This window comes from Balaenoptera physalus, assembly GCF_965194825.1.
Source record: "Balaenoptera physalus genome assembly, chromosome: 10".
NCBI classification, from domain to species: Eukaryota; Metazoa; Chordata; class Mammalia; order Artiodactyla; family Balaenopteridae; genus Balaenoptera; species Balaenoptera physalus.
Window position 1 is genome coordinate 98,170,180 of NC_138889.1, and position 25,875 is coordinate 98,196,054.

At 51.2% G+C, this 25,875-nt stretch overlaps 1 protein-coding gene across 2 annotated transcripts in view; it reads left to right on the plus strand.

Annotated features, from left to right (window-relative positions):
* The window catches only part of TSPAN18 (tetraspanin 18), a 180,824-nt gene that overhangs the window by 99,596 nt on the left and 55,353 nt on the right, over positions 1 to 25,875 (plus strand). Inside the window, exon 3 of one of the 2 annotated variants that reach the window (XM_082410587.1) lies at positions 20,117 to 20,258. The exons of the other annotated variant lie outside the window; for it this stretch is intronic. The gene's annotated coding sequence lies outside the window, so the exon portion shown is untranslated. The remainder of the gene's footprint in view (positions 1 to 20,116; positions 20,259 to 25,875) is intronic. 2 annotated transcript variants of the gene reach the window in all.

Genomic DNA, 25,875 nt, shown 5'->3' on the forward strand with positions numbered 1-25,875 from the left:
TCATAGTCTGGATGCTGCAGAAGTAGACTCCAAGGTGAGCATTTGTGGATAAGGGATTTATTAAGGAAGAAACCAGAAAAAACCAGTAAGAAGTTGGGGGAGCAGAGCAGGGAAGGAGAGGAAGCCAAGAAAAGGAGTGATGGCAGGCGCCGTCCTGTAGAGGCTGTTCCAGCCTGACCCTGCCAGGAATTCTGGGGTGTAAGTTACATCTCTGAGTTTGTCTCAACTTGCGACAAGGGAGCTGGGCTCTCATCCTCCCACGCCCTCAGACACTGGCTGAGGGCCACCCGGAGCATGGGGGAGGGATGTAAGCTCCCAGACACTTCTGGCTCCCTGTACACGGGGACAGAGGGTTCCAGCAGCCCAAGGGCAACCTTCTCATGAGAGTGGCAGGTGCAGGCCTTCAGAGGAAGAAGCACACGAAAGGGGGGCCTCGGAGGATCCTTGACAGCTGCTGTATATGAAGCTGTTACCTAGCACGTAGTGAGTGTGCAGCTTGTGGTATCTGGGATCAGAGTCACTGGCCAGTTCGTGAAGATAAGGGTCACAGAGAGGTTAGGACCTTGACCTATAGACGAACAGCCCATCCATGCAGGGGCTGGAGTCAGTAAATCCTTTGGCAGATGTCATAGTCCTTTGGAGTGCTAAGCCAAGATCTTATTCTTATCACCTAAGAGTCCTTCTGTGCCTTCCCTGGGGGTTTGGACTACTCCCAGGGGCCCGATTCTGCTGGGAAAGTGATCTGTAGCCCAGCTCTGATCCTGCTTCGTCCTATTTCACTGGGTGGGTGGAGGCACCAAGATGTGTCCACTCCACTGTTGATGAGCCTTTGGGAGGAGTGGTAGGCAGAATAATGGCCCCCCAAAGATGTCCATGTCCGAATGCCTGGAACCTATGAATATATTTTCTCACATGGCTAAAGGGCCTTCGTAGACATGATTAAGTGAAAGGTCTTGAGTTGGGGAAATCATCCTGGGAGATCTGGGTGGGGCCAGTCTAATCACATGGGTCCTTAAAAGAGGCAAAGGGAGGTTTGACTACAGAAAGGGAGTGTCAGGGTGATGCAGCCTGAGAAAGATGAGGCTGGCCTTGGCTGACCTTGAAGACAGATGGGACCATGAGGCAAGGAACACAGGCAGCGTCTAGAATCTGGAAAAGGCAAAGAAAAGGCTTCTTCCTAGTGTTTCTGGAAGGAACACAGTCCTGCTAACACCTTGATTTTTGCGCAGTGCGTCCCATTTAAAAGGACTTCTGGCTTCTAGAACTGTGAGATAATAATTGTGTGTTGCTTTAAGCCCCTACATTTGTGATTATTCATTACAGCAGCCAGAGGAAACCATATTAGGTGGTGTGATGTGTCAGCTTGGCGAGATTGTAGTACCCAGTTACAGAAGCAAACACCAATCGAGGCGCTCCCCTGAAGGTGTTTTGTAACTGTGGCTACCGTCTGCAATCTGTTGACTTTAGGTATGTAGGAGGGCCTTATCCAATCAGTTGAAAGCCTGTAAGAGTAAAAACTGAGGTTTCCCAGGAAAGAAAGATTCTGCCTCAAGACCTCATTGACTCCTGTCTGAGTTTCCAGCTCAGACTCCTATTGGTTCTGTTTCTCTGGAGAACTGACGGGTACAGATGGCTTCCGATGTTGTAGGCTATTACGGACAGTGCTGCTATGGGCACTGTGGTGGACACACATAGACGTTTCTGCTCATTTACCTCCATGGGGGAGCTGCCCTGTGGTTCAGAGCATTAGCGCCTTGGAGCCTGGTCTCCCAGCTCCCATCCTGCCCTCCCTCCATGACGGCTGCCTCCTGGCCTCCTGCAAGGGGAAGCCACTTCCCAGACACCCTCTGGGACAAGGCCAAATAAATGAGCCTGTGTCCGCCTATTTCCTTCTCCTGAGTTTCTCTCCCAGGCTCTTCGTTCCCTTTTCCTGGGGCCTCTGGTCCGTCTCCCTCCCTCCCGTGGGGCCTCCGGAGTGTCCTTGCATCTCTGTCCCCCCCGCACATCCTCTCTCGAATCCAAATCCCTCTGCCACTCTTCCCCTCTCATCCAGCCTGCCTCCTCTCTCTACTCCCTCTCTCCTCATCCCCCGGAGTCTCTCTGCCCCAGGGGTCTCTTTCTGCCAACTCCTCCCCCCACCACCTGCCTTCTCTCTGCTTCACTAATCTTGTCTAATTGCTTTCTGGAGCCAAGATTGGCACCATCGGAGCTGAGCCTGCGATGGGGAATCGGAGGTGACAGAGTGATGCTCCCAGCCGCTCAAGGACCATTTAGGGGTTAGGAGGTCCTTTGGCCAATGGGGAGTAGCCGGAGGGCAGGGTGGGCCAGTGACTCTCCATCTAAGGAGGTGGAGGTGAGCGCGATTTGTTGATTCCCCAGGGCTCCCCAGGCAGGAAGGCCTTCCTGGGGCCCAGAGCTGGGTCCTGTCCCCCCAAGCACACTCGCCATTCTGTGTGCACACTCCTAGATGCCACACTCAGGGTGGGAGGCTGTGTTCAGCCCATCGCAGAGAGGAGCCCACGGCCAGGACCTCCCAGAGTGCAGGGCTACCTCAGGAATGAGAGCGTCCCAGGTCGTCCTGGGCCTTGTTCTTCATGAAACAAAGGTGCCGCCATGGCCAAGTCCTCCATGGGGAGAAAACTTCACCACTACAGCTGGGGAAACTTGTGCAAGGATACTTGAGGCTCAGTTTACCCATCTATAAAATGGGGCTGATGGTGATGCAGAGCTCAGTGCTGAGTGCACAAGGAGACTGCTGGAGAGGGCGTCCCACGGTGCCTGGCATGCAGTGAGGGCCCCACAAAGACAGCCAGCGTTGTCATCTGGGAGTGGGGTGAGTGTCCTCGCCTGTTTCACCTGGAGAGGCAACTTTCTCTCTCTTTAGGGGGAGTTGATATAATCAGAGCTAGACGCCTGGGGACATCAAAAGGCAAGCAACATTTGCATAACACTTTGGAAGGAATAAAAGCCCTTTTCATAGGTGATCTCATTTAATGCTCTTAACAGCCCGGGTTGGGGGAGTGGAGAATTATTCTTCTCATTTTGCAGAGAAGAAGATGCGAGTTCCAAGGAGTGAAGTAACATGCATGCCTGAGTGCACCCAGCTCTGAGCTGGGTTGGAGCAGGATTCCAATCCAGGACAGGCTGGCTCCAGAAGGTCCTCTTTCCCCTCGCTGGCCGCCTCCTGGCCGGGCAGGCACAGACTCTGATGGGCAAAGCAAACCTCAGGCTCTTTCTGTTTCAACATCAGTGCAGCTGCACGCTGCTTGCCGGTGTGCAAAGCATCCCACCTTAATTATCCTGCTTGATCATGACACAGGTTGCAGTGCAGGCAGGAGATCTTAGCCCCACTTTACAGACAAGAAAAGCACGGCCTGGAGAGATGGAATCACATGGCCGCAAGTGGCACAGAGCCATCTGTCTCCAAGCTCAGGGCTTCTGGTATGTGACCGTGGGCACAGCTCTTCACTGCTCTGAGCCTGTCACCCACCTAATCCTATCTCTGAGGGTTGTAGTGAGAATTAAATGACACAAGGAGGCAGAGAGCCTGGCATCCTCACAGTACCTGCTGGGTCCTCTATACATGAGCATTTTCTTTCTTTGGGAAATTCTTACATGAGCTTCTGAGGGCGGCTAGAGCTCTGGATGAAAAAGGATGAAAAAATGCACAGATATTTACTGAGTGTCTACTGTGTATATGTCAGAGGGTTCAATGGTGACAGACAGAGTGGCTGCCCACATGGAACTTACACTCCAGCCCAGAAGACAGAAAATACGGAAGCCACAAATTCATCTAATGACCGCATGTTGTAATCATTGGTATGAAAGTGGAAAAAGAAAACACAAGGAAGGAGGACTGCTTATCTGGTCAGGGAAGGCCTTTGAGAAGGGACCCCTGAGCCGGTGCCCTAAAGCAGGCAAAGGCTGGCCATGCACAACTGGGGAGAGGGTTCCAGGTTAAGAGGGCAAGGGGTGCAAAGGCCCTGGAGCAGGAATGGATTTGAGTGTTGCAGGATGGAGGGAAGAGCATTATGGCTGAGGCCCAGTGAGAGGTGAGGGAGTGGTTCTAGCCAAGGCCAGGGAGGTTGGCAGGGACCTGACCGTGAGGATCTGGTCATGGGTCTGGACTTTATTCTAAGTTGAATAAGAAGCCGTAGATAAAGTTTTAAGCGGGGAGGGACACGATGTAATTTTGACCTTAAGAAGTAAGCAATTTATAAGCTCATAAACAGTTCTAGTTGAAAGGATTTCTAAATAGGATCTAGTCCACCCTTGTAAGATGCAGTGGGGAAACTGAGGTCCCAAAGGTGAGAAGAGGTGTCCAATGACACCCAGAACATCAGGGCAGAAGCAGCCCTTGAACCCAGGACCCCAGACTCCAGCTTCAGTGCTCCTTCCTTTAAAAGGCCAGCAGAAGCCCCAGGCCAGGCACCGCCTCTGTCTCCTTCAAGGATCATTCCTGCACGGCTCTGGCCGATAGCCTGAGGGACCACACCAGAATCCGTGCCTTCCCAGGTCAAACCAGTGGCCATCCCTTTCCCATGATGACTTTTGTTCCGTGGCCACCATCTTAGATCCCTTGACACCAAAAAAATACATGTGGGCCAGGTTTGAGTTTTAAACCACACCCTCGCCATAGTAATTGCAATTCTGCCTGGATGTACTTGACCCCATGCAAAGAGACATCTGCTAGCAATTCTGGGAATGCAGTTAGCATTTTTGCTCTGTGATGCACAGAGCATTTCCCGTGCATGACCATGTTTCTCCCTCTTGGAGGGGAGTCCTGGCAGCACGACCCTCTTTTTGCAGATGGGGTGATGAGGCCAGGAGTGGCTGACTGACTTACACAAAGTCAGGGAGGGAGAGGGAGCAAGAGAGGGGGCCTCTCTTGGCAAGTGAAAGGGAAGAGAAAGAATAAAATGAGCACACCATCTCCAAATTCCAGCATTAGAACCTAAGAATCATTCTCCAGGCTCTGAGAATCATAAAATGATAGGGCTGATAGGCCTTAGAGATGGCTTGGTCCAATTGATCCTCTGGTAATTTTTTTAAAAATCCTATTTGGGAATAATATATATACAGTAAAATACATACATCTCCAATATATAGCTTAATGATTTTTTTATATACCAAATAACCACCGTGCAGATCTAAATATAGGTGAAGCCTGGCCATGCAGAACTGGGGAGAGGAGGGTTCCAGATTGAGAGGGCAAGATGTGCAAAGGCCCTGGGGCAGGAATGGATTCGAGTGTTGCAGGATGGAGGGAAGAGCATTATGGCTGGGGCCTAGTGAGAGATGAGGGAGTGGTTCTAGCCAAGGCCGGGGAGGTTGGCAGGGACCCATGCCATCAGCTCAGAAGGCTCTCCTGTGTCCCATCCCAGTTGGTACTCTCCTTTCCTCATCCCCTTCAACCCCCAGGTAACTACTGTTCTGGCTTCGATCATCATCAGGCTGTTGTTCTTGTTCTTAACTTTATATAAATGGAATTGTATAGCATGAACTCCTCCAGACCTGGCTTCTTTCACTCAACATGATGATTTTATGATCCTTCCATGCATGTTGTTGCACATGACAGCAGTTCTTTTTTTTTTTTTTATAGCTGCTGTGTAATATTCCATCATGTGAATATATATATTCACATATATATATATATATATGAAAACTGATTTATCCATTTTTCTGTGCATGGACTTTGAGTTGTTTCCCATTTGGAGTACTTATAAATAAAGCTGCAACAAACATTGTGGTCCAGGTCATTATGTGGGCATATGCAGGCATTTCTCTTGGGTGTGTAACTGGGAGTGGAAATACTGAATTGTCACGGGATTGAATTTAATAGACAGTGCCAAAGAGGATGGTTGTACCATTTGATGGTCCTAGCAGTGCATGAATGTTCTAGTCTGTCCATCTCCTCACCCATGCTTGGTGTCATCCCTCTGTTCAGTCTTAGTCAGCTGGTGATTCTGTATCTCATTATGGTTTTTATTTGCATTTCCCTGGTGAGTGATGGTGCTGAGCACCTTTTCATATACTTATCGGCTATTTGGATATCTTCTTTTGGGAAGTATCTTTTCAAGACTTTTGCCCAATTTCAACTGGGTTGTTTTCTTACTTTCTTATTGATTTGTAGGTGTTCTTTACATATTCTGGATACAAGTGCTTTGTAATACGTATGTATTGCAAATACGTCCTTCAGTCTGAGGTTTGTTTTTTACTCTCTAAATGGTCTGAGGATAGTTTGAGAAGGAAGAGAATAAATACTTATTGAGAGCTTCCTTTGTGCCAATCCAGGTGCTCTGCAAGTCTATCTCACCTTAGCTGACGCTCGTCACCACTCAGGGAGGTGAGCCTCGTCACCCCCCATCTCTCCATGCCCCCGCACCACCTGACAGTAAGGGATTTAAGGAGCTGGCCCATGATCTCAGGGTTGGCAAGTGGCTGGGCTGGATTTCTCTGGTCCCAAAGCTCCCTCTCTCTGCTTTGGGTGTCAGTTGGAGGGGTAGTGGTCCCCCCCAACCCCCCACCCCTGTCCTTAGCCTGTCTTACCATCAACGGGCCAAGTAGAGAGAAAGATCAGGGAAGTGCATGTCTCTTTGCCTTCCCTGGAGTGAGGGCTTCCTAATTTAGCCGCCTTGTTTTGTTTGAAGTGAATTTCTTGGCATCTTTAACTAATTCACATTCCATTGCAGATTCGAAAGAGCTTCCAAAAGCGTCTTGAAAAGGTTGGCACTGTCTGGTGTTTGGGATTATTCTTAATGCCAATACCTTAAATGTATATAATTCCTTTAGTTTAGAAAGTGCTTCCATGATGAATGTCTTAATGCATATTCATTAGATAAGCATGACAACAATTATTAGAGAGATCGTGTTCAGTAGGCTTTTACGGAGTCCAGAACTTCTGATTTGTCCTGATCTGCAGAACCTGGGGCTGGAGGTGCCTCGTGGAGCAAAACTTCGGGACTCAGTCGGGGCCTGGCTGGTCCCAGGAGCCTCAGACATTTAACAGAAACAGCAGACTTTGGGTGTGTGCGTGCTGGGGCCAGCATGGCCAAGAGGAAACGGAGTTGCATTTATTATAAACTGTGAACCAAGACAGGCTTCCTGCCCAGCAGGAGAACAGGTAGGAAAGTGGCAGCTTGTCCGGGAGTTTGTCTCTCCCCTCGCATTCCGCAGTCGTTTGAGGAGTGCCCCTGGGAGCAGGGCCTGGGCCAGGGAAGCAGAGATGAGCCCGCAGGTCTCAGCGCTTCAGGAGTGAACCTGGACGTTAACAAGCACCAGTGATTGAGCGCTCACTGCCTGCCAAGCCCAGAGTGGAGAGCTCCGCGGGCATTCGTGTTATTTAACCCTCACCAGGACCTGTGAGTGTGATGACCCCCTCAGGCTGGTGGGGAGCGAGGGAGAGCCCTGTGCACTGCTAACTCTGGCAGGAGGCGTGGGGCAAACTGACCGGGCAAGGCATGGGGCCGGGGGCCTCCAAGTGGAGAGGACTCCGAGGAGATCGGGAAGGCTTCGGGGAGGGGGTGACTTTTAACCAAGGCCCTTGAAGAATGGGTAGGATTTTGAGAGCAGAAATGAGGAGCGGGGGTCTTGCTGGCCAAGGCAACAACAGAGGCAAAGGCCAGAGATGGGAAAGCACAGGACAGGCAGCCGAGGATGGTGGCCAAGGGCGTGCCCTGCCGTCAGCAAGACCCAAGTGTGAACCTGGGCTCCCCCACTTACCTGCTCTTTGACCTTCAGTGCATGACATCACCTCCCCCTCACCAGCCTCCCCCAGCTGTTTTAAAAAGTTGAGGTGAAATTCACATGACAGAAAATTAACCATTTTAAAGTAACAATCAGTGGCATTCAATACACAGTGTTGTGCAACCATCACTTCTATCTAGTTCCAAAACCTTTTCTTCACCCCAAAAGAAAACCCCGTGCACATCAAGGCCCCCTCCCCACAGCGCCTGGCAACCACCAATTTGCTTTCTGTCTATATGGGTTTACCTATTCCAGACATTTTATATGATTAGAATTATACTATATGTGGCCTTTTGTACCTGGCTTCTTTCCCTTAGCATAATGTTTTGGAGGTTTATCCATATTGTAGCATGCATCAGTACTTCATTCCTTTTTCTGAGTGAATAATATTTCATTGAAAGCCTATATTACGTTCATCTGTGTACTCATGTAAATATTGATGGACATTTGGGGTGTTTCCACCTTTTGGCTACTGTGAGTAGTGCTGCTATGAGCAGTCGGATACAGGTGTCTGTTTAGTCCTGGCTTCGGTTATTTGGGGCATAGACCCAGGAGTGGAATTTCTGGGTCATATGGTCATTCGATGTTGGACTTGCTGGGGAAGCATCACCTTTTTGAACCTCAGTTTCTACATCTATAGAATGGGGATGATAATGATAGCTTTCTCATACAGGGTAGATGAGACAAGGTTTTTGAGGATTAAATGAAGTCCAACGCCCAGGGTAGCGAGGGCTCAAGGTACCTTGGGAGAGGCCCTGTTACAGAGGGCTGAAGGTTTTGGGTGGGAAGGATGAGGGGTCCTTGTGCCTGGCCGGGCTCTGCTCTGCCCCGAGCAGTGGGCTGTTGGAGGCCTTCTGCCTTTTACTCACCAAGGATGGGGCAGAGGGAGAAGATGGCTGGTGCTCTGGGAACCAGGCCCCCTTCCTGCCTTGGGATCCAAGGAGGCTCGCTTTCCCTGGCCCTGCTGTGCCGCCCTCACCCAGGGGGCTGGCTGTCGGATTCACCCCTGGAGCGTGGGCCACTGCCTGCCCCTCCCCCTCCCCTCCTTCTTTCAGAGCCTGCCATGGAGCTGTTCAGGCTTGGCAGGCAGTAGGGGTTCAGAAACCAAATTAACAGGTAAAAGTTCCCATTCTCTGCCTGTTACCTGCCTGGCTGAGCCGCATGATCTGTGACATAACAGGAACTGGGGGAGGGGGACCGGGGAGGAACCAGGTCCGGGAGAATCATTTAAGAGCGAGAGACCCCCGAGCTTGTGATGTGGAAGAGTGGCACCAGGGAAGCAGTCTCCTGTGACCCGCACTCCCTCTCCACTTTCAGAGTTGTCTCCCCCAGGCTGTGCGCCCTGAGTCACAGGGCCCAGGAGGTGGCAGAGGGGGACAGCGAGCTTTGCCCTGGGCATGACCCTAACCACGGGGCCTCCCTGCTCTCCATCTCTGCAGACGTGTTCAGGTCCCCTTTGTTAGTGGGAGGCAGGCCCTGGGGCCCAGCAATCAGGCAGAACGGAGGTCTAACCCAAGTGCAGCCACATAGGAGTTGCAAGTGACCTTGGGCAAACTATAATCCCTCTGAGCCTCAGCTCCATCTGTACAATTGGAGCTAACAAACCCTCTTGGCTGGGTTGTTGTTGGTATTCAGTGATATCAGGAGGGAAAAGGGGTTGCACAGCATGTCATAAGATTGGTGGGGGGGTGTCAGTGGTCATGGTTGAAGGGACTGTGTCATGGTCAGTCGGTGTCTCAGGTCTGACTTCTACTGGGCGTTGACTCTCGAGAAAGCAGGAACCGTGTCTGTCTCCTTTGTGTCCTAGGTCCAGCTCTCTGAAAGCAGAACCTGAGCGGGGATGGTTGTGCAAGTGAATTATTGAGGAAGGATTCTCTGGACCAGAGAAAGGAGCAGGGTGAGGCAGAGGAAGAAGCTAAGCAAGGACGGGGTTCAAGAGCACTCTAGCCTCAGCCGGATCCTGGGGGAGCTCTGGAGAGTGAATGACATTGCAGAGTTTGTGCCCAGTACCCTCTGTCGGGGGCTATGGGCTATGCCTGGGGGTGGGGCAGGGGTGTAGCCTCCCAGGCATCTCTGGGTGACGTGAATCCAAACAGCCAGGGCCAGCAATCCCCCCCAGAGAAGGGGCAGGTGGAGACTTCTGCATCCAGCGCTGCTGTGGTCGAGGGAGGGGTGCGCCCTCCAGGCGAGGACGCACACACCCTAATCCCTTACTCTGGAATTAGGAAGAAAACTCCTCCGGCTGTGGCACCTGACGGACTTAGGTGTGAAGCCCCTTTCTACCGCTTACTAGAATCATCCACCTCCCTGGGGTTCCGTTTAGAGACCCACCTCCCGTTTAGAGACCCACCTCCCACATAGGATCCAGAGGAGGACACATCAGATGCCATGGAGACAGCAGCTCCACCGTAGCCCCTGAGCACCTTTTGGGTGGGTGGAGTCAGGCTTTCTGCTCTCACCGTCTGCATGGAGACCATCCCAGGACGGGTGTCTCCTGCCTGGCCTGGCCTGGCCCGTGAGAGCTCCTTCCCTCCTACAGACGGGAGGTGGACTAGTGATCTCTAATAACCCCTGTCCCCAGGGCCAGGAATGAGAAACACAGCCGGAGCCTTCAGCGTCGGGGTCAGCCAAGGCCTGGGATTTCCCCAGAGGTGTTTGTCCCCAAACGATTGATTTATTCTCATTGTTATTTAGCAAGTGATACATGGATACATTCCCCTTATTCAAAAAAAGGACACATTTCAGGGAAGGTTAGAAGCCCTAATGCCAGGTTCCTTTCCCCACGTCTCTGAGGAGTCCCCACGGTTCGTCCAGAAAACTGATGTGAAGTCCACAGCCGTGTTTGCATGTGGCCCAGGTGTGGTCTGGAAAGCCCCCCTTCTGGGCGGGGCTGCCAGGGGTCTGGGAGGGACCCACAGAGCAGTGAGGGAGCTGCGGCTGGGGTTTCCCCCAGATGTAGATGGAGCTGTAATTGTAATACTAATAAAAGCTTCCACTTACTGAGGCCTACTCCACCCAGACACCATGCTGGGCAATCTCCTTGTGTCTTCTTGTTTAACTTTATGAACGAGAAGTGTCATGTCCCCATTTTACAGGTGAGGAAACTGAGGCTTAGAGGGGTTCACATAAGGTGTCCAATAGCATAATGAATGGTGGGCCCAGCATTTGAATTCAGCCTCAGTCACCGATGAGGCTGCAGGAGCCCCTGATTCTTGTTTCCGTCGGAACCAGCCTGGCTTTCTCCCAGGTACAGGGCATGTCATCCCGGGGACTCAGGCCCTTCAGATTCTTCCTCACCTCACTTTTGCCCATCTGCGGGGACTTATTCCCCTTCCTTTCACTTGAGCATGGAAAATCATTGAATACCTCGCCTCATTTTGTAGAGGAGAAAGTAGAAGCCCAGAGAGGGCACATGACCTAAACAGGGCACACAGCAAAGCTATCCCAGAGCTGTGACTAGAATGAAGGTTTCTGCCTCGTGGTCAGCATTCTTGATCTTTTGACCTTATTGCTTTAAGCCAACACCAGACTTTGCTGTGGGTGTGGGTGTGTGTGGGGTTGAGTGTGTGTGTGAAGAGCCAGAATGTGTCGGGAAGGGGGCACAGGAGGCCCATGGGGAGAGGAAGGAAACATCTCTGCTGGGCCACTTTCATCATATACAGCTGAGCACGGGCCAGCAGAGCCTGGCTGGCTCTGAGTAAAAACAACTGCATCCTGGCTTTGTGTGCCCCTCTCTACATCTACCTGGAGAGTCACGCTTCCTGTTTGTCATCTGGGTTAGTACTGCATCCGCGGAGGTTGGTGGCCAGAGCACTTGCCCTGTGGCCTTGCCCTGTGGCTGAACAGGGAGCCTTATGTAAATTCTTATTTCTCAGGCAAGAGAAATAGATCCAATGTCCCCCGGAAAAGTTTCCATCAGCCTCCCGGGAGGGGGCTTCAGAGCTCCAAAGACCAAGGCTTGAACTTCAGACGAAGAAGGAAAACCCTGGACCTGAAGTGGCCCCCGTCAGCCCCTCCATGAATTTCCTTTGGCTCCCCACTAGCCCAGGCTCTGTCTCAGCGCCCGTGACCCACCGGCTCCCTCTCCTCTCCCGTTTCACGCCTCCGCCAGAGCGCAGCCTGCTTGCTGCTCCCTCCACCTGGCGTGCAAGTTGAGGCCCTTGAGCCACTGCCTTGGCCGTGCCCTCTGCTTGGAAAGCCTTTCCTCCCCTTCGCCTTCTCCTTGGACTTGAGCCTGTGCATCTAGGAGCTCTCCCGCATCTTCAGCGATGCTGCCGTCCATTCATCTAGTGTCCAGTGGCCGGCAAGTTGAGGCTTTGGGGGTACAGCAGTGAGTGGTTTAGAACATTCCCCAGCCTCTGCTCTCTTCCAGCTACTTGTGAACAGCACCTTCCACTTGGCCTCACTGCAAAGACAGGGAGTCCCTCCGCCCTCCCGCGGCGCCTAACACAGAGATTTATACAGTACGCACTCAATGAGCGTTTGCTGAATGAAGAAACGAATGAGAAAAATCACTTTCCTAACTTCCATTTTAATGTTCTGCAGGGCCTTCTCCACCCGTTGGTCTAGTACTATATGCCATGTTCTGCTTCAGGCATTGAGTTTCTATGTTCCCAGGGTTTATTAATTCTTATTATTAATAATAATAAAAGAGCTAACTTTGGTCTGGCTCTTCCTGTGTGCCAGATGCTGATCAAAGTGTGCGTTACCTCCTCACAAGAACGCTATCGGTAGGAGCTATGATTAGCCCCATTTTACAACTAAGAACCAAGGCTCAGAGAAGTTCAGGAATTTTCCCAAAGTCACACAGCTCGTCAGAGGTGAGAGGTTTCTAACACCAGCAGTCTGACTCTAGAGCCCAATGTTTTACGTTTATCAAGTAAATGAATGACTCATACTGCTTGATATTTTTGTAACTGAAGGAGTTAAGTCACACAAGTAGCTACATTGGCCCTACTTGTACAAACAAAAATGTGCACACCATGTACACAAGCACACACAAGCACCCTCCCCCTTGGCTCTCTCCGTGTGCCATCTGTGCTGGAGTTTGTCACCGTGTCCCTTACACTCATCTCTCGAGCAGACCACACACTGGCCCCTGCATCTGAGGGTCCTTATATAGTCTCTTTGCTCAGCTGGATCTGTGGTTTCTGTGCCCTAAAAGATGGATTGTTCTTAAATGCAGCTGGTTTGGGGAAGATTTTTGTGGGGGGAGAGGGGAGGGAAAAAGTGGAGGGGAAATGAACAGTGAGGGATAAACCCCAAGTTCCGGGCTAAACCTCGAGGCCAGGTTCATAAAATGCTCCGGGACATCCCAGCTTGGTGGGTGGGGATGCTTCTCAAATCTAGCAAGACATTCATTCATTCATTCATTCATCATCAAAAGCTTAGGTGCTCATGCACTTAAGAAATGAAGGTGGAATTTGGGGCATTAGTGATCTTCCAGCGGAGGCAGGTGGACCTTGCTGCATAGGCAATGGTGAGCTACAGAAGGTTGTTGAGCAGGAGAGTGGCATAGTCCAAGCTCTGCTCCTTGAAGATCTGGCTCCCCACCCAGTGGAGGATGGAATTGGGGGTGGGGAGCAGCAGGGAGATTGTGAGGAGGCTAATGGCTGTGGGCCAGGTGAGGGAGGATGAAGGCTCGGATTAGGGAAGACCATGGAGCCCATGGAGGTGGCAGGTAGAGGGGAGGGGGCAATGTAAGGAGATGTTTCCAGGTAGATGGGACCGAGCTCTCTCTCTGAGGGGTAGAGAGTGGAATCCAAACACCTGAACATTTGGGAGACTCTGTGATTAGGAGGATTCCTGGAGGGGCCATTTCTGGGTAAATAATAGCAGTGATAGTTATAATAGGTATTACTGGAATCTGACTCTGTGCCAGGCACTGGCTAAGTGTTTTACGCGTTCTATCATATTAAATACTCACAAGAAACCCCTGAGGTAATTACTGTTCTCGTCTCCATCTTGCACCTGGGGAAACTGAGGCACGGTTAACTTGACAGAGATGACACAGCCAGGAACTGATAGAGCTGGGATTCAACTGCAGGCAGCTGCCTGCAGACCGTCCCCAGGTAACCCCTGCCTGCCGCTGCCTCTCTATCCGCAGGCCGGCAGGAGGCCGGCTTCATTTCTGGAAAGGACATGCATTTCCAAGCTGGAGAGCTGAGAGGAGAGGACTGGGGGCGATTTAGGGTCACATGAAAAGCGGTGAGAGGGCAGAAGTGGCACCTCGGGGAGAAGGCCGGCAGCCCGCCTGGGCTCCCCGTTCTGTGTGGTGGGGACATCAGCCCAGAAGATTAATGAGAGGGCAGGGGACGGAGAAAAGGAAGGAAAGGAAAGAAGAAAAATTGCTGCCCATTATACCTGTCCTTTGGCAAGGCCGGGTAATTAGCAAACCCTCGGCACTAAAATATTTCGTTTCTGTGTAATTGCAAAGTAATTATGTGATATGGGTTGTGTATTAATCGTGTTGATTAATAACACTCAGGTAGTAATTAAACATCTGCTTCATAATCGAGTGTAGGCTGAAGCTTAACATAAACGCATGCATTCCTGTGCAAAGCTCCTTCATCCCTGTGTGTGTGTGTGTGTGTGTGTGTGTGTGTGTGTGTGTGTGTGTGAGAGAGAGAGAGAGAGAGAGGGAGAGAGATAGAGAGCATGAGCCTGGCTGAGTTAAGAGACCCCTCCCTTCCCCACTGTACAATGAGGCCTTTGTGCCTCCAGCCCCACCTGGAACACGGAGGAACTGACATGGGCCTGGGCTGTGCCAGCCTGCAGCCCCTCTCAGAACAGAACCCAAAGCTCCCAGTGTGTCTCTTTCCTGGCTGAGCTGCCTGGCAAGCAGGTTGCACAGGGGCTTAAGGGTTCCATACGCAGCAATGTGCTAGAGTGTCTTAGAACTCACTTTGCTATCAGTATTAGACTGCTGGGCTTTGAGGGTCCTTTCTTGGGCAGATTACTTTTCCCCAGAGCAGGGAGAAAGTTCTTATTATAGGAATCACCCGGGCTAAGGCCCAGGGAACATCCCTGCACATCTCTTAGGGCTGAATTTAATGATCTGATCACAGGTGCTGCAGGGACCAGAGCAGGGTGCCGACCTGGGTGCCTGGAGCTCAGGCTCTAGCTTGGATCCTACCCTTACTTGCTGTGTGATCTTGGGCAAGTAGCTCTCCTTCTCTGTCCCTTGGGTTCCAAGTCTATAAAACAAAGAAAACTGAGCTTAAGGTCTCAGTCTCCAAGGGCCTTTCCAGATCTGCTGTACTCAGATTCTAATTTGGTTTGTACTAATTAGGAATCAGAGACAATTTAAATTCAATACATATGATCCTTAGTGAGTAAACAATTGGAAATAATTCCTTTCTTTATGACTTCTCAAAGGCTCATTCATGAGCAATGAGAACCCAAGCTAAAATCAATAGCTTTTATTTTCAGACAGAGAAATTGCAGATTCTTTGAGCTGCTGGGCATTGCAGTTCATTCTTGTATTTTAAAATTTTATGTTTATGTTTATGGACTGCCATTAGGTATATGGATCCGTCCTGAAGGTTGATTTTTTTAATTAACTTAACTCATTTTACTTATTAGTTCCCATTTATAGCTTGGGTTTAATAAGCACATGGCGCAGAAGTCATAAAACAGCCCTTTTCTTTAGCAATATTTTAAAATCAAGACTCTTCTCTGAGTCATCCCACGTTTATTTGCTCATAATTTGCTTCTCCTATGATTTGAGGCCCAGCACTGCCAATTCCAGCCACTCATTTGACTTTGAATTTCAGTGTCCTCACTTGTAATAGGGGAAGGTCACCACTAATTAATAAAAGCAACAAATGCTTACATTGCAGGAAGCAAGCATCCAACAATCACTTACAATCTTCAGAGTGCTTCTCGTATATTAGCTGGTTGAATCTCACATCTCTTTGAAGCGGTTTTATTTTTTTCACTTTATAGGGGAGGAAACTGAGGCCCAGAGAGATAAACTGACATGCCTGAGAGCACACGGTGACAGTGGCAGAGCCGGGATGCAAATCCACCTTGTCTAAATTCAGTCATCATCTTTCCCCCCACATCTGCGTCCCCTCCCCACAACCTGCCGGTTTCAGTATGCCCCCCTACCTTCCCCACCCCTCCAGCATCCCTTTATCCACCCCCACCATCAGGCCCTGCCCATCCTCCTTCCATCCTCTCACCATCTGTTTCCACTTGCCTGGGCTCCTTGCTGCTCTTCAACCACCAGAAGCACACCTCTGCTCTATGACCTTCAGTGGCTCCCCTTTTTCTATGGATAGAGTTCATCATCCTCGGCCCAGCATTCAAGGACCTTAATCATCCAGCCCCTTCCTATTTCATTTCCCATGCTACCCCTACAGGCAGCCTTGCCTCCTGGTCCTGAATACTCACCTCACACTTGGGCACCTCTGTGCCTTTGCTCACCCTGGTCCCTTTGCTCACAGTGCCCTCCTCTCATCCCCATACATTCAAATCTGCCTCCTCCTCCAGGAAGCCTTCCCTGGGGCCCAAGCAGGAAGGGGTCCTTCCCTCCTCTGAACTGAAAGCAATGGGATGAGCCCTCCTAAGCCACCTTGAACTATGGAGACAAGGACATTGTCACTCTTCCCCATAACAGGAGCTCCTTTGAAGGCATAGTTGGTGCGTCTCTCATCCCTGGCACCCCCGGAGTCCCCAGTACACAGCAGGTATTCAATTAATGCTCACCAAATGAGGGAATGCTCCCGTTCCTTGAGGTCTCCAGGAAACAGAACTCCTTGTGTCTTCTCTGTGGCATTCAGGGCCAGCCCAATGCAAACTTGGGGAGGGAGTTTGTCCAAGTTCTATCAACTTCCAACAGCTCTGCCCCCCTCTGTTCCTGGATGCTTCCTTCTGCCTTCCAAGAATGGTCGCATTCCTTCTCAGTCAGCGACTCGAACATGAAGCCATGAAACCTCTCTCCTCCCATCAAAACTTACCTGTCTTGGGCCCTATTTACTCAGCTTACTGCTACATGAATGGCCTTCTGGTTTCTGGCAAAGGAAATCCAACTGTGATGTTAATGGCGAATCATGGTGAAGAAAAGTAGACACGGAGGGGCTGAGCACCACTCCGTATCTGAGCCTGAGGACCCTCTGCTTTATAGATGCGGAAACTGAGGCCCAGGGGAGCGGCGAGGGGGACTTACGTAAAGGCGTTGGCTGGATTCCCAGTCATGGCTCTCTAGGGAACGCTACTAATTCCTGGGTTATCTTGGCCACCAGGATTTGAGCTACAGCCCTGTCTGTGGGCACGGCACTTTATAGAATGCACGCCTTTTCCCTTAGGTAGTCATCTTAGCAGCTCTGTGAGGGTTCACTGCGGCTCGGAGAGGCCGGTTGCATGCCCTGATCACACAGCCAGTGGCTAGTGGCTGGAGTACAGGTCTGGCTGGTCCCCAGCGGGTGCAAGGTGCACTCACTTGCTGGCTTCCCTGTCCACTGGCAGCAGCCCCGGGTATATACCAGGCTCGATCTACAGGATCTGTTCCCGGCTGGGACAGGCATCCCGAGGGACCACGGAGGAGACTGAGCCAAGGAAGAGGCCGAGGGCAGGATGTGCTGCTCTCCTGGGCAGCAGTCAGGGGAGTATGGGATCCGGAGACAAGTGATGCAGGCCAGGCCCACACAGCAGGACCCGTGAGCACAGGCCCAGCTCACAGCCCACAGAGCAGGGCTGCCTGGGCCACCATGGGACGGCCAGGGCCTTCTGCCTGCCCACTCCCCTGCCCCATTGGCCACTCGGCCACGTCCTCCCCATTCGGCATTTCTGGGCCCGGACTCAGGGCAGCAGCTTCATTCAGCAGTGAGCCACCCACAGTTACAATGTACACGCGTTCACACACTAAACTCTCCCACCTCTCCCATGCAGACGTGGGCGTTGCCCACCCTCGCATATCACGTGAGCTCGTTTGCATGCGTTTATGACACACACGCTCCTGAATTTCTCTCGTGCTCCTTCTGTCTTAAACAGTCTAGACAGTGGCACCCCACAGCAATCAAGAACTTCTGCTCTTAAATCAACTACGGGGTTCAAATCCAATCGGTGCTGTTTAACAACCATATGTCTGCTCATTACTTAACCTCTCTGAGCCTCAGTTTCTCATCAGTAAAATGGGAATGCTGGCAGTGTTAGGATTAAATGGGAAAATGCGTGGAAAGCACTGACCACAGGACTCTTCCATCTCATTTCCCCAATGCCTGTCGGGCAGCCTTGGCTCCAGGTCCCCCCCCTACTTGGTATCTCCATGCCTTTGCTCACCCAGGCCCCCTGCCCACAGCGCCCTGCTCTTGTCTCCACACACACACATCTGCCCCCTCCTCCAGGAAGCCTTAACGTGCCTGCGGGTGTCATCAGTGCTGGTGCCATAAGGACATTGGAAGAGGAGGAGCTTTACATTGGCATCTCTGCCTGTGAGTTGGGGGATTTAGAGCTGACTCGGAGACGTTGTCGGGACTGATGCTGTGTCCGGCGCCCCCTTTCACAGAGGGAGAAACTAAGGCCCCACGAAGGGGAGGTCGTGCCTGAGTGCTCACAGCAAGTTAGTGCCGTGTTGGGGCTGGAACCCAGAATGCCTGCCTGTGGATCCGTGGGGTTCAATGCTGCCACCTCCTCCTAGGAGACGAAACCACCCCCCCACTGCCATGTTAACTGAGGGGGTGGTCTGCTTGTCTCAGCAGGTTTGAGGGAGCGTGGGCGGGGGTGGAAATGAAAGGTGGAAGCTGGGGGTCCCCCTGATGAGCTTCTTCATCAGCTGTATGTGTGAAGAGGAGGCCCAGAGAGGCTGAGACACATCTGTCATCCGGACAGGGGCTGAAGCAGGGACCACAGGCAGCCATGGTGAGCCCAGGAGAAAGGCACAGCTCCATAGCATGCTGCTAGAAGAATGGTCTCCATTGTCACCTCTTTCCTACAGCCATTTACTTATTTCTTCATCATACCCTTATTGGGAAAAGCCGAGAACGCCACGCCTCCCGGGGAATTCGCCCCCCACCTTCCACCCCTCCCCAGTTCTCATGCACTGGCTGCCGTCTGGTGACATTAGCTCACCAGCTTGCAGAGTGCTAATGACATTTTCATTTTGCTGGCTGGTGAAATGTGGGCTGGGGTGTGGGGAGCCCGTGGGCAGGTGGGGAGTTGCAGCTGCGGGGAGAGGTAGGTATGCTGGGCTGGGGACCCACGCTGGTCCGTGAAGGCAGAGACGGGGATGGACAGTGGGAGCAGCGGGAATGAGTCACTGGTGGCATTGAGAGAGTTTTGTCTAAAGACTTGCCGCGGGCACAAAGCAACTCCCCGTGCAGTGCTCCGGCTCCCTCTGCAGCACTCACAATACCCTCCCTTGTGTCGCCTCCCTAACATTTATTGAGCGATTGCTGTGAGCCAAATGCTCTGCTGGGGCTTCACAGACTTAGGAGTGTCATTTTCACTCCCTGCAATCCTCAAAGAGAGATGCTATTAGTATCCCTGTTTTACAGAGGAGGAGACTGATGCTCTGAGAGGACCCCTGACTTCCCCAGGGTCTCCCACTCCTGGAAAGAGATTGTCCCAACAAGTGACCGAGGTCCACCTGCCTCCAAGCCCATGCTCCCGGCCACCGTGGGCACCGCCTCCCATACCTTGTCTGGGCTTGGACGAAGTCAGGAAACAATTCTCCATTTTGGCCTGTGACCAGCATTCACCTGTCAGGCAGGCAGCAGACCCTGTGCCCAGGTTGCTCCAGAGGTGCAAGTCTGTCAATGACAAAGGAGGGTGCGGCCCGGGAGAGAGCACCTGGCCATGATGAGTCAGGAGGGACCTGGGGTTTAGGCCTCACTCTGACACCAACTTGCTCTGTGACTTGGGGCAAGTCACTGCCCCTCTCTGGGTGTCGGTCTCCTCACTGATAAAATGAGGCCGTTGGTCTGGTTGGATGGAGCATCCCGGGAATGCATTTTCACACGAGGAAGAATCTCTCCACCAATGCGTGTGAACTCTCAGAGTTTCCTCCCACTCAGACATATAAAATTATGTTTCACATCAAACAAATCGGGAAACATTTGTCAAGCCTCCCGCTCTGCAAAGGGCACCATGCTAGACACAGTGGGCGTGACACTTGCGTATTTTTATTCAGGACATACACACACAAGCATATACATATCTTGGAACTTTTTGCAGGCAAGTTCGGCTGGGACCTAGATGATGGCTCCCCAGTCCTGATGCCCAAGCCCAGGCTCCTTCCGGCTGCCCCTTCACACTCTCTCCTCAGGGTCCGGAGCACATTTCAAAAAAAAAAAAGAGACCTCGGGCAGTGTGAGCGATGGCATCCCCCCCACGAGGCAGTCACGGCTGGTTCTGCTTGTCTTGACAGGTGGGCATCTCCCGGACAGCCCCGAGCTTGCAGGGAGCAGACCTTCCGACCCCATCATCCAAGCTACGTGAACCCTTTGAATTTGAACTTCTAAAAACGTGGGCACAATCTTTTCCCAGACTTCTCGACGCAGGCTACCCAGGTAAGGGAGCTTAGGCTGTTCAGCACAGGGTTTTATGCTGCTTTTGCTGTTTTTGTTGTTGCTAATAGCAGCCATCAGAGGACACCCTATCATTCTTTATCACCCTGTCCTGTTTTATTTCCTTCATTAGCAGGAGAACCCAGTAGTTAAGGCTTTAAAGTCCAACAGACGTGGGTTCAAATCCTGAACCTCCAATTACTAGCTGTGTGACCTTGGGCAGGTTTCTCAACCTTTCAGTGACTCTGCTTCCTCCCCGGTCAAATAAGGAAGCAACAGCACCCGCCTCTTGGGTTTGTGGTGAAGATAAAATGAGGTAATATATGATAAGCGCTTAGAACGGGACACGTAGTAAGCTCAGAGTGCAGTAAGCATTAGCTGTTACTAATAGTATTCCTGTACTCATGACAATCCGTAGTTAATTCATCCTCACGTTGATAGGCTGCCTCCTGTTCCAGAATGTGGACTGCAGAGGACAGGAGTTTGTTTTGTTCTTAGTTGAACCCCCAGATCCCAGCAGAGTAAACTGGCTATTATTTGCTGAATGAATGAATGAGTGAGTGAAGCTGTTTTACCTATATTATGCAGAATCCTCAGGACAATCCTTGAAAGTCCTTGCATTTGTTAGGATAATTATTTGGTTGCATGTGAACAAAAATGCAAAATAAAAAAGAGGTTGATTTTTTCTCTAAGGAAAATTCTGAGCTAAGGGGATTCTTTGATACAAAAACATTAGGGGCCTAAGTTCCTTTTGTCCGGAGGCTCTAACCATCGCTTGTCTACATGATCCACGATGGCCCATGCCAGTCTCTCCGTTCTGGTCAGCAGGAAGGGGGAAATCAGAAAATCCTTTAAGAGGGTGCATACATCACTTCCTGTCAGGTCCCATTGGCCAGAATGTAGTCATGTGGCATGCCTAGCTGCAAGGGAGGCTGGGAGATAGAGTCTTTATTCTGGGGGACCATCTGCCCAATTATAATTCTCTTATGAAGAAAGGAGGGGCAATGGATACTGGGGCACCCTCTGCCTTGTCAGATAAGATGATACCGCCACACTTTTTTCATCCTCCCTCCCTTCTTCCTCACCCCCAGTCACCAGTGATCTTTTTACTGCCTCCTTTCTTTTTTGCCTTTTCCAGAATGTCATATAATTGGAATCATACACAGTAGGTAGCCTTTTCAGACTGGCTTCTTTCACTTAGTAATATGCATTTAAAGTTCCTCCAGGTCTTTTCATGGCTTGAAAGCTCATTCCTTTTTATCGCTAAATAATGTCCCATTGGATGTATCACAGTTTTTTTGTCCATTCATCTATTGAAGGAAATCTTGGTTATTTCCAGTTTTGGGTGATTATAAATAAAATATAGCAGAATAAAACTGCTATAAACATTTATGTGCAGGTTTTTGTGTGGACATACGTTTTCAATCAGTTGGGTAAATATTTAGGATCATGATTGCTGAATTATATGGTAAGGGTATATTTAGCTGTTTAAGGAACTGCCAAGCTGTCTTCCAAAGTGGCTGTACCATTTTGCATCCGCACGAGCAACGAGTGAGAGTTCCTTTTGTGCCATCTCCTCACCACCAGTTGGTGCTGTCAGTTTTGTAGATTTTTGTCCTTCTGTCAGGTATGTAGTGGTATGATCCCCACTTTAAAGTTGAGGCTCCTGAGACTTAGAAAGGGCAGCTTGCCCAAGGTGCTACAGCAGGTAAGAGATCCAGGAACTTTGCCCACCTGCTTGACAACTGAGTCCAGTCACGCCCCACAGCCTCTGCCCATAGCAGGTCTCTCTGAGGCCGTGGACCAAAGCCACGGGGTAACTCTCCCCACTGCAAGCTTAGGAGTGACTGGATTCCAGGCCGCTTGTTCACTATGTAGTGTCTGTTTCTCCCAGCAGAACTGAAGTTCAGTGAGGAGGACAAGGAGGGATGGGGGCAGAGTGAGTGAATTTGAGCCCAGATTGGAGGGGTCTCACTAGATCAGCCAAAACAGAACCCTAGGCGGGGCCAGACAGCTGGAAAGACTAGGGTACAGGTGAGCCCAGCAGGCTGCTGGCCTGTGCCCAGTCCTTGCGTCTGAGGGGAAGGCTAGAGCTGCTGCCCAGGTCAGAGGAACCAATGACGGGCCAGAAGTGAAGGTTGGCTGCAGGGGGAGACAGGGTGAGGGTGGTGGGGTGAGATGGGGTGATGAGAGGCCAGGCAAAGGCTGAACTGAGGTCAGATGCTGCATTGTTTGGAAGCCAGCACTCAACTCAAACCTGATTAAGCAAGAAGACAGGCAATTTATTCGTTTTTTATTGGTTTCCAATATAGTGGCAATTGGGGGCCTGTTTATTGGTGTCCAAGGTTCAGATAATGCCCAGGTCTGTGCCTTCTGCTTCTCTCCTTGTGGGTTTCAGTCCCCAGTAAGCACTCCCCACGTGGCAGTGGGGCAGTGGCCAGCAGCTCCAGACTGACATCCTGCTCATTGCAAATCCAGTGAAAGGAGAGCTTCTTTTTCCCAGGAGTTCCTACAAAAGTCCCAGAGTTGAAGCTTATTTGCTGGCCTTGGGTCACATGACCATCTCTGACCAATCATTGAAACCAGAAGGAGAGACTATGCTGATTGACCAGACTTGGTCAGTGTTGAGGGGTCTCTGTTTGGGGGTGTGTGTATGGGTGGGAGGATTCAGCCTGAAAGTGTGAGAGGGCTGGTACCCCAAAGGGAAACCAGGTGCTATTTTCAGAAGAAGGAGGAAGGAATGTTGAGCAGACAAAACAACAGGTGCTCCATATCGGAGCCATGGCGGGGGGTGAGGGGGCTGATTTGTCCTGAATGGGTCCTTCCTGTGGCTTACAGCACAGGGATAGCCTCTCTCTGACAGGTGCGCCTCGGCTTCAGTGGATCTGGTATCTGAAAGCCTGATTTACACACACACACACACACACACACACACACACGATGTATCTGCAGGTGGTGCTTCACTTTCCAGAAGCATTGCCCCAGGAAGTCCTGCCCATAGTGAGTCCTCATCCTCCCTAGGGGCCACCCCGCTATTTCAGTCACTGCTTATCTGGCCGCTTTGGGTTGTCCTTCGCTTGCTGGGAGGGCCTTTTGCTTTCTTTACACCCCACCCTCACCCCCACTCCCTCATCGCTGGGGAAAGTTCCTTGAGCCACTTTAGCATTTATTTGTCCTAAATGGCCTCCCAGAAGACCTGGCCTGTGACTCCCGGAGTAGGGCCGCAAGCCTCCCCCTCAGCCACCACCTTCCTGGGGCCTCTGCGAGGGAAGGGGAAGGAGAGGAGGCCGTCACTGGTCAAGCAGGAGCGGCCCCAAGAGTCCGCCGGTTTGCAGGCCAGCCTCAGCCCCAGCTAACATCCACCGGGGAAGCTCTGTTATGCATTTAGGGTACGGTGTATGATTTCATTTGAAAAAACATTGCTCTGCAGAAAAAAGATGGAAAACCGCAGTGTATGATGCTGCCTCCCAGGCAACTGTGGCCAAGTGCTTTTAAAGATCTGTCCTTTGTTGATTTCGGTCAACCACAAACCTCCGGGCCCCGCACCCATGTCTCTCTCTCTCTCTCCATCTCTCTGGCCTGTGAATTCTGCAGCTCTGACTCACCATGTAGACCAACTCAGCGTTCAGCACCACCCTGCCTTATATGGGACGCTCACTGCCCTTGGGTCAATACGTATTAATTTATTTCTTCAGCCGTTGGCTGTTGAGCTTGTACTGTGTGCCAGGCACTGTTTATTTGCCGGGGATTGGGAGTGGGCAAAGCCGAATGGTCACTGCCCTCTGGGATCCCTGCTGTCTCCTCTGTGAGATCCACTGAGGCCAGGACACTTCCTCTGGGTGTCTTGCCCCCGACCCCTCATCCAGTGCCAAACCATAGCTGGACTTGGTGGATGTTCATCACTTAATTATTTTCCACACTATTTTTTAAAGCCCCCACTTATGACTGATGCTACAGAGATACTAGAATGATTTGGTCCTCACCCTCTAGGACTTAGAGTTTAAGATGCAGCTGGTGATGGGTCCTGGAGAGGGAGGGAAGGCCACAGTTTGAGATCTGTATGCAAACCCAGTCAGGGGTGTGCACGAGTCAACAAAAAGAAGAGGCCAACCTCTCCACTCCCAGCCCCTCTCTGTTCATTCAGCAGCTCCTCAGAGACTACCGCTGAGAGCCCCTCAAGGAGCCAGCCTGTTAAAAGGGAGACAGACATGAAAGTAAATCCTGTCATTCAAGGTAGAGAATGGGAGGGTTCAGAGCAGAAGTATAAAGGAAGGCTTGGAGGTTCTAAGACCAGATCAAGAGGTCACTTTGGGGTGGTGACAGTGGTAGGAAATCAGGGAAAGCAGTGCATATGAGCTGGGCTTTGAAAAGTGAGTAGGACATGAGACAGGCGAGGAAGCTGGGGGAAGGCATCCCAGGAGGAAGAAACAGTGAGAGCAAAGGCCTGGAGGTGGGAGCCCTGGAGCTTGGAAGACTGTGCCAGGCAGGAAGTGAGATGAAGGCAGTCAGCTTCTTCCATGCAGTCCTCCAGGCTTGGCCACACAGGCCTGTGGCCATCTTCAAGGCTGCCGTAAATCACAGGCTGGGTTTGGAATTGAGTGGCTCTTGTGTTTTCCCTTTAAGCCCAGGAGAGGGAGTTTTGGAGGGGCCCTTTAGAAAAGATGGTGCTGCACAGGGACCAAGAGTAATTAATCCTCCCATCTCGAGGTTCTTTACAGAACTTAGAAATCGTCTTCATTTACAGTGTTGCAAGCAGGAGGCCTAGTGGCAGACCCTGGGCTGGAAGTAGGGGCACTCAAATTCTTGTCCCAGCTCTGTTACTGGTGACCTCAGCCTCCCTGAGCTGTAGTTTGTCCTTTGTAAAATGAGGGGTGAGGCCCCTTCCAGCTTTAAACTTTTATTCCAAGTTAGACTTGGGTGCCGATCCCAACTCTGCTAGTACTACAGCCTTGGCCCTCTGAGCCTCAGTTTTCTCATCTGCAAGTTGGGGGTAATAGTACTCTGTGTCTCACAGGACTTATGTGAAGATTAAATGAAATAACTAAGAGAGATAATGACCTGCCAGAGGGTCAGTACTTCATGATAGCAGTGATGCTATTGGTGTTATTATTATTTATATTTTCATTTTCATAACTCTGTGGGATGAGTCCTCAACAGAATCTTTGTACAGGTGCCTGCAAGGCAGCCTAAGTCCATGTCCCCCAAAATTTGGTGGTGGGGCTGAGAGTCACACCCCTCCCATCTCCAAATGGGGGCAGAGCTGCCTTCCTCAAAACCACATTTCTTCATTCATTCATCAAACATTTATTGAGCACTTGCCGTGTGCCGGGACCTCTGAAATGCACGTGGGATCCTATTGAATGGGGCACCCAAGCCGCCTGCTCTCGGCAGCTCAGGCTGCGCTTGGAGCAGCCTCTGCCTTCTGGCTGGCGCCATGGACACCGTTGGCCAAAGGAGCTCATGGCCAGCAGGAGTGCACTGAAGTCTGCAGACTGGAGCCCTGGGGAGAAGTCCCACCCTGCCTCCCATCGCTCCTGGGGCTTTGTGTAACCCCTTCCTTTCCGTCTTGGGGCTAAGGGATGAAATGCCAGAGATCCCACCATATTTAGCTGGTCTCGCG